Here is a 9,854-nt window from a genome sequence, read left to right as displayed (position 1 = left end):
TATTGAGTCTGAAGGTTTTTTTCAACTCAAGTTACACGTATTCAGCAGATTGGATTACTTACATTTATTCGTACCGAGTTGAAAGTTTTTTTTTTTCAACTCAAGTTGCACTTATTCACCAGATAGGAATGATTACATTTATTCGTACCGAGTTGGAAAGTTTTTTTTCAACTCAAGTTAGATAGATATATTCAGCAGATTGGATTACTTAAATTTATTCGCATTGAGTCGGAAGGTTTTTTTTCAACTCAAGTTACACATATTTACCGGATTGGATACATTTATCGTAAAGAGTTGGTAGTTTTTTTTCAACAGATTGGAATACTGAAATTTATTCGTATTTATTTGGAAGGTTTATATTCCAATTCAAGTTACAGATATATTCAGCTGATTCGATTTCTCACATTTATTTGGATCGAGTTGGAAGGTTTTTATTCAACTCAAGTTACATATATTCACCAAATTGGATTACTATTATTTATTCGTATCGAGTTGGAAGATTTTTTTCCAACTCAAGTTACATATATTCACCAGATTGGATTACCTACACGTCGTACAGAGTTGGAAGTTTTATTTCAACCCAAGTTGCACATTTATTCACCAGACAGGATTACTCATATTTATTCGTATGAAGTTGGAAGGTTTTCTTTACCTCAATTTGCACATATTCAGGATTACTTACATTTATTAGGATCGGGTGGGAAAGTTTCCCCGAATTCTGCTGGGATATTTTCGCCAGAGAACACATAGGATGTAGGCTGGGGAGCTCCGTAGCTTAGGAACCAAGCAAATGTGATAAGCAATGTCACTTGTTTCAGCCGGCACATCATTTATGACTTCTTTCGCTTATTTATTGTACTTAATTTAATTTTCTTAATATTTCAGTTATTTTAATGATTAATAACTAGCATGAACCTTACTTCGTTCAGACTTTTAATGCTAAGATGATTAAATGAACGTTCCTGCTAAGAAATACTTTCAGGTATTAATAGGAAAATTCTAATTCTGCAAAGGGCAAGCTTGTATTGGAATTTTCTGCAATTTTCTCATTTGTTTCTGCAAAGGGCAAAAAATGCTTGTTAGAACAAGTACAATCATAAATGTGCTTCCAAATAAACGTGAAGCGCATTCTAGTATTTTTCTAGTAGAAAATTTCTTGTTATTTATATTCAGTCGAAGTGATTGCTCTCGATTTCTTATCTGAGACAAAATATCTGTTCCTGATTACTAATTTCAGTCCATGAGCCCATTTTTTCATTGCAGTGTTTAGTCATTTCGTCCATGCACAAAAACTCAATAATTTTGCGATGAAGTTATAGCTAAATTATTTATTGTGATAAAGCTTCACTATCCTTATCTTCATAGATAAGGATAGGATCTCTGATAAGGATCTCTGTCATAGGTATCATATTATCGCATAGATGTTTCAAAGCTTTCTGGATTTAATTCCGAATTTTAGAAAGTAATATACTTTATATTCTTTTCGCTATGTGCATGCAGCTATTTTTCTTTATACGCTGTAAATTTTTTATTTTTTGGCTTCGATATTCTCATTATTTGATATTATTCTGTAGCCGGAGCTTTTTTTAATTGCTAGAAACAATATAAGTCATTTTGTGCTATATTGTGAAAATAGTGACACACTTTCTGTACGTACACTGATCCACTCCTGACCTTTACCTGGCCAAATTAAATCAGGATGACTCACAAAAAATCACAAGTGCATCGCTATTAAGACAATTGTTATGATCAAGCCATTTCTAGCTTATGTTAGGGTAACAATAACTTTTGGTCTCGTAATCTGAATCCATTATCCGCTCATAAGCCGCTCTTATACTTATAGTAGCATCATGTATGCTCTTGATGCTAAATCTTCATTTGCCATACATGAGTTCATTTTATTCTGAATAACCTTTGAAACATTTAAGGGGTTAAATGGTGATTTCTTTGGTGTCCATTTCAGTTCCGGTTGGGGAGGCTATCCGAAACACCCCAGTTAACAGCAAAACTATCGGGACTACCACAGCATTTTGTTTTTGTCGTCAGTAAACCTATTTAACCGCCCGGTCTTGCCAGTCGTCTGGGATTCTACCGCCGTCGTCTGTGATTCTACCTCTACTTCTCTGTAATGTTACCGCCAGTCATCAGTGATTCTACCGCCATTTATCTGTGATGCAACTGTCAGTCGTCTGCAATGCTTCTATCGCCAGTCGTCTTTGATTCTACCGCCAGTCGTCTGTGATTCTACCGCCAGTCGTCTGTGATTCTACCGTCAGTCGTCTGTGATTCTACCGTCGGCTATCTGCACTCCTTCAAAGGACTTTGCTTTGTTACTCCAGAGATTTCACCTCATATTGTCGTTGCTAACCAAAACAAAATTCGGGGACCGCCTAAGCTTCAGCCGAATAATCACTACACTCCGCGCAAAGTTATTCTAGGCCTGCTTGGCCATCCGATCGAAATCAGTTTCTTGTCAGAATCTCCTTTCCGACATTATAGTCGCCTAATAGTATGACAAGGGTTGGCCGAGCCGAGTCATACCGAGCTTGCAAGCTGACAAAATTAAGGCTGCCTTTGGAACCCTGAGTCGAAGCCCAGAGAAAATTTACAGTCGCGGCAGCTTCTGATTTGGATTACCAGAAGCTGGGGCTACTCTAAATTTTGTTAGGGAACGGACATAGAGAAGCTGATTTACGTGCTCCCCGAGTCCTAGGCGGCCCTACTGCAGGGTCGCTCACGCACCTATATTTTGTTAGGGAATTTAAATATTCGCTCATATATCCTTGTCCTTTCATTTATATTAAATTAAAACAATTGTGGACTAAAACTATTGTCCATTATTACCCATCGATTAGACTGATGCCGTTCAGCCTCTCCGATAACTGGACTACAATGTCGCACTCATTTCTTTGAGTGTCCCCACTTGATGCCGAGATCGACTTTGCAGTCTGACAACCACTCCAACACTGGCGCCTGGCCAGTAAGCAGACCTGACCAGATCACCTATAATTACACTGATTCAATCAATACCTGAAAGCATCAAGTAAAATTACTACTTTTCAAAGAAAAAAAAAAGAAAAAAACTTAGCACGCATTTGACTTTTTAGGCCGCTAAGTTATGCATCAGACACTAGTAATTTAAATCTTAATATTCTTCCACAAATTTCATTGATCCTCATCATATATTTATAATGTACAATTTATGATGCGTAAATTTTTTTTATTTTGCCATGTCGAAAGCTCCTCCTAACATTAAATCTTAATCACACTTGGCCACATGCGATGTATCGCTTAAAAATCCACATGTCAAGTATTTCTTATGATGGCTGCGATCCAAACATGAGCATGAATCTTTTTATATAAGTTATTCGTTGCGCATGCTTAAATTTAAAAATAATTATTGATTTGATTTGGCTGCCAAACCGTTTCAAATCACACAGAAATAACTTTATACAACGGCACGAATTTGCTGACCAAGCCTTGTGAATTTCAACTTTGTTTCAAAGTAAATAAGCTTATTAATTTGATGATTGACAAGTGTGACTTGAAATAACATATATTATTAAGCGACGGAAGAAGGAGAGGCAAGATAATACAAATAACAAAACCTTATCTCTGACACGCAACTCTGATTCAAATATTGTATTTGATGCAGAAAAAAACTCTATTATTTTTTTAACAAAATAAAAATCCTTTTTTAATTTTCTAATACAATTTTAATCACATTTATCTCTGCCTACAAATTCCGCTTTTAAAATTAACATTTTTCGTACAAATAACATCTCGACGCGATAAGTATCTTGGATACGCACCCGAAAATCCCAATCTTCAAAGAACGCGAAGCAGAGATTTAAATAAGTACACAAATTTACACAAATGCAACATAAATAAACCTGAAGTTTTACCCTCGACGCATTCATATACATAGTGAATTGCTCATGCATTAACACAAGTGCTAGCGTCGTTTACTGAGAACTGAGGTCGCTCTAATACGTCGTTACTGAAATGCGTTAGAAGCTTCATGATTCATGGCGTTCCGAAGTTTTTAATCTCGCAAATATCCAGTTTTGTTGAGGCAGCTTATGCATTGCATTATATTAAAATGAATTTATGCTTGAGTGCATTTTAGTACAACGCTCGGTGATGATTTAAACTGATGAGATTATTGATCTGGTATTGAACGGATCAGGTGAAATATTATATGTCTCATCATAATACGTTTTGATGGAATTTAATCTTACGTTAACAGCGTTAATTAATGATAATATGAATAATACAAAATGTTGAAAGATGAACCTCATAGCAACTTTAGTGTTAATATACAAGAATTTCACTCAGTAACAATTTATGGTTTTGTAAAGTGCCAGGTCACTAATTTCCTAAATGAGAAACGTTTACTTCTGATCGAAAAGAGTTTCAATCAGGAGAAATTAATTAAAAGATGACATTATATGATATCAACAATTTCTGTAATATTTTGTTTATTTGACATGATTTGGCAAAAAATTATATTCTACCGAGTCACTATCTACTGGAAATAATTTATGAAACATTTGTAATTTTAATAGCAATTTCTTGAATGACTACATAAAAAATCTATGAGGAAAATGACGCCAAAAATTAATATCAATGGGGATTTTCGATTTTATTTGAAATACATAATAACTTTTCATCATAAAAAATTTTTTGGACTCCACCATACCTTTTTAGAACTAAATCATAACTTTTTCATAATAAAAGAATTTTTGGAACTACATCATAACTATCCATAATCACAGGTAACTACAGAGCCAGGTGCGACTAAAGCAATATTTATTGGATGACGAAAGGCGATATTTTTTACCTTCCTCATTCGAGGTTCACTTTTCTATACTTATATCATGTCATTATATATTGCAGCGCATATCGTTAGGGTTAAAAAAATGATGCTTGACATAATTGGGCTAAATTTCGGGTATATTTTCAGGTACGGATTGCGATAAAATCGACAATAAGAAAAAATTCTTTCGGTTACCCCTTAAAAAGTATTTACGTTGAATACGTGATAATTTCGAATTTTATTTTTTCATAGCGTATTATAATTAATTTCACCTATTGAGATTTTTTACGCATCGTGGCAGCTTGGAAATTCATGTTGAAAAAAGACAATATAGAAGGAAATATAATATATAAGATTTTATAAGCACAAACAATGCAAATGATTTTGAATATGAAAATGCGTATTTCTTAAATTAAGAAAAACGTAAGGTGGAATGGTAAAATAAGGAAATGGGTGAACATTACAGTGAACGGTTAAAACACAACATTTTAAACCGGAATTTTCTTTAAATTTGTAAATCCCCTAGAAGGCATTCAAGCGAATAAAGCGAGAAAAGACTGCCTTTCATGCCTCATCACATCCATACACATTTAAAATATTTACTAGATCGTGGGTATCTGAGGACAATTATCGAAGAATTAATCATTTTTTAGCCAAACAATTTCTCCTTCTACGTCTGCAAAAAATAAAACTACCGGAAAATGATATGAAAATTAAATAAAATTATATTTAAATTGAAGCGTGAATTAATCAAGAAACGATGAATTTATTCAATCATCTTTGTAACTATTACAGCTTCAGTATAACCAACCATAAGTCATTAACTATAATCCCAAATAAACAAACAGAAGATAAACTATTTGAATAAAATAAATAAACTACTTGAATACTACCGTTTAATATTGTATGTACGCTCATCAAGCCCAGTTAATAAGGCAATCAATAGTTTGAGAATTAAAGGAAGTTTACTCATCATAAGTTATTGAACATTTGCACTGACCCATACTAAAACTTTATTTGGTAATGAATTTTAAAAATTCTAGATGTTATTGAATTAATATGATATTTTTACAATATTAATTCAACCTTGCGCTCTTCATATTTTATGGTCATGGGAATGTTAAATGTTTTATCGTATTCCCTTGACTTGTATAACTCGGTCTTATTAATAAAAAACTGTTAAAAAAATTAACAGCTTTAGTGTAAAACATTAAAGCTGCTACGTTGAGTGGGGGTAATGCACCTATAATAACTGAGTAGTGTTAATTAATTATCATTGCAATAAATGTAGTAAGAATTAATGCACTATGCCATATCGAAGATGAAAACGCAAATCATGAGTTATAATCATAGGAAATGAGCTATAATTTTAATTTATAACGAAATATTATCATTGTATTTCAAAGAAATAAATTTTAAAAAATATGAAAGTTGATAGGATGATACAGAATTCCAAATTCTTCCGAATTTCCCATCAAATTACCTGAAAAATTAGAAACATAATTAAAAATATAACTCAGTACTCACTGCAGTGAGTGACAGAGAGCGCATTTTCTCGTCGACGAAAACTTGAAGTCACGGACGGACGGACAGACAGACGGACAGGCGGACAAACAGACGGACATGGCGAGCACAATAGTGCATTTTTTCCATAAATGAGAAAATGCGCTAAAAATGAATTGAAAGTTTGAAATTGAGGGGACATGTTATTCAAACACATTAACAAGCATGAAGTGCATGCATACAGAGCATTCAATCTCTTTAAAAATAATATCATGATGTTAATGTCAATATTTAACTCTCCTGCATCATCCCCTCCAGACTTGATGGGTTATTCACTGCCATTCTGCAAGTAAATTAAATCTTTATCACTTGTGTGACGAATCGATTAATGCAGTAATTAAGTAGAGATTTTTCTTCCCTAACAAGAATTACAGACCTTGAGTCGCTTGCATACGGGCTGTGGAGGCCTTACTGGATGGTTGTACTCGGAAGGATGTTTGTATAAAAGAAAACATATTAGTATACGTTTAATCTATTTGTATCAATGAAATACACATTAGTATACGTTTAATACATTTGTATCAATGAAAGACATATTAGTATACGTTTAATACATTTGTATCAATGCAAGACATATTCGTATACGTTTAATACATTTGTATCAATGCAAGATATATTCGTAGACGTTTAATATATTTGTATCAAAGCAAGACATATTAGTATGCAATTAATACATTTGTATCAATGCAAGACATTAGTATGCGTTTAATTCATTTGTATCAATGTAAGGCGAACTTGAACATGTTCGTGTGCATTTAAAATAAGACAGGTTCTCACAATGATTTCTATCTTTACTCTATTAAAATGATCATCCTAATAACCGCAATATCCGTGGAAAGTCGACTTTACCTACACTGCGACCACTAATATTTTAAAATTGTTTGAAATATTTAATAATCTTTGATTACACCGAGTAAGATCACTTGTGTCTGCACCAACACCACGACTTCTAATATTATTGCTAAAGTGGTCTGTAAAGTTGTATAAAGTTATATATCTAAAGATCTAATTTTTCTTCTAGAATGATTTATATACTCAAAATAGTTCAAATTCTGTCTATTACTATTTTACAATCACAGAAAACATTAAAGTAAGATGTTAACATATGCAGTTAATATGATCACAACTACGCAATAAACAATTTTTTTATATAATATCTATGACTAATCTTGATTTTTCCCCATTTCGATTTTCATTGAAGTCTACACCCAGCATAAAAAGCTTGAAACTTATATTATATTGTTTCATATTATTTTAGCCGAAATTAAATTTGTAATTAAAATTCCCTAAGAATAGAAGGTGTATAAAATAGATGCTTCCGAAATGAAGTTTTCACATCTGCTGCTATGGCAGCTTTGCCTTCTGGGTAAGTGAATAACTATTATATTCAAGACTATGACAGTACCGTAATGTAAGTCAGGAACAGATTTCATGATTATATTTAATTAACCATGAAAAAATATTGTTGTAAGTCAGCCGCAATATTTCTGTCCAACATTACGTTGATGGACCTTGATCATTTTTTTATTGCATTTAAAAATAAAACATTTAAAATTATTGCACCCATCATCATTTGCGTAGATTAAAAAATAAATTCCTTCCATAAATGCTATTAAAAATCATCAGAAATCCTAGTTGAGTAAAATAAAACAAAATGTCTACAGATCAAACGGCCACAGGCCATTCCGTGAAAATTGTTACTGTCAAATAAATATGGAAAACATGTCAATATGAGGCTGCTAAAATGAATGAAATGAAGTTTTAGCTCCTAAACATTGTGCCGAATGAAATTTTTATATTGTTGTGCAACCTAAACATCGTTAATATGTTGAACTTTTAGTACTAAATAAATAAATAAATTAATATTTTGTAATAAATATTATTTTTTGTTGAAGTATTTTAGTTTATAAAACCCCGGTTCAAACACACAATTATCATTCAACCCTATGTTTTTTAAATATACAGTAGTTTTAATTTGAATTCCAAATTCATTAATAAAATTTTCATTTCTTTTGAATTTCTATTCATTTTATTTCTACTTGGAATGATTTTGATACAATTACTTTACGTAATGAATTTTTTATTTCAACCAATTCAGCCCACTAACACGGATGACAGTATACATTCATATTCCAGGAATATCTAAAATCACGATTTTCTCCATTCCAAGAACCTCTAAAATCACGACATATTTTATTTCAGGAATCTCTAAAACTACGAAATATTCCATTTCAAGAACCTCTAAAATCATAACATATTCCATTTCATGAATCTCTAAAATCCCTACGTATTCCATTTCCTAAAATCATGATATATTTCATTTCAGGAATCTATAAAATCACGACATATTCCATTTTCTAAAATCACGATGCATTTCACTCTAGGAACCTCTAAAATCACGACATATTTAATTCCTGGAACCACTAAAATCACGATATTTCCCATTTCATAAACCTCTAAAATCCCGACATATTCCTTTTCAGAAACTTCTAAAATCACGACATATTCCATTTCCAAAAATCGCGATATATTTCATTTCAGGAACCTATAAAACCCCAACATATTCCATTTCCTAAAATCATGATATATTTCATTTTAGGGTCCTGTAAAATCACGAAATATTCCATTTCAGAAACCTCAGGCAGCGTGAAGGTGATAGAAATATCAGGATTGTCGTCGTCAGCGGAGTATAAAGGCGAGTTGAACTCAAGCCTGATGTTGACGTCTGTGACGGCTTGTGCCAGGTTCTGGATACACGCGTTCACTGGCAGAGATCCTTTGTTGTCCCTGCAGGATACGGCTTCTAATAAGATCACCCAGCTAAGACTAGGTGATTAACTAGGACTAGGTAATTGTAAAAGCAGGTAAATCAGTTACAAAATTTAGAAATGCTCGTCAAGTTAAGTGGATATCATTGAAAAATTACAATCGTTGAAATCAAAACTCATCAATAAATCCAGCAAGAATGGCTTGGCGGATGAAAAAAAAGGTCACATATTCAAACCAGATATTTTAATATTATCCAGAAAAAAATTACTTATATATTATCATATATAGCAATATGTTAGAAGTACTTTAAAAAATGTACTATTATGGAGCTGCTGTCAAGTAGAACGGGACATATTTTGGATCAACGGCTCCTATCCGTTACGACACTAACTAAATCTGAACAGCCAAATAAATTTTAATTTTTGAGGAAAGTGAAACAATTATCATATATCTTAAAAACTTTCTAGAGCTTTGGCCTGACAAAGTACGGCCGGTCTTGGCCGACACTTGGCGGTTCCAGCTTCTGCCAGAGTATATGATGCCCAACAGGTAATTGTTATTTTAAAATGAAAGAAATGATATACAGTGACCCTTGAGAACAATTTTTCATTATATATCCTGTTGATACATTGGAAATTAGGAATAATGTTCCTGAAGAATTTTTTTTAACTTTAATAATATAATCTAGAATAACTATAATTTC

This window comes from Hyalella azteca, unplaced genomic scaffold (genome assembly GCF_000764305.2).
Source record: "Hyalella azteca isolate HAZT.00-mixed unplaced genomic scaffold, Hazt_2.0.2 contig14438, whole genome shotgun sequence".
NCBI lineage: Eukaryota > Metazoa > Arthropoda > Malacostraca > Amphipoda > Hyalellidae > Hyalella > Hyalella azteca.
This window is presented reverse-complemented; position numbering follows the sequence as displayed.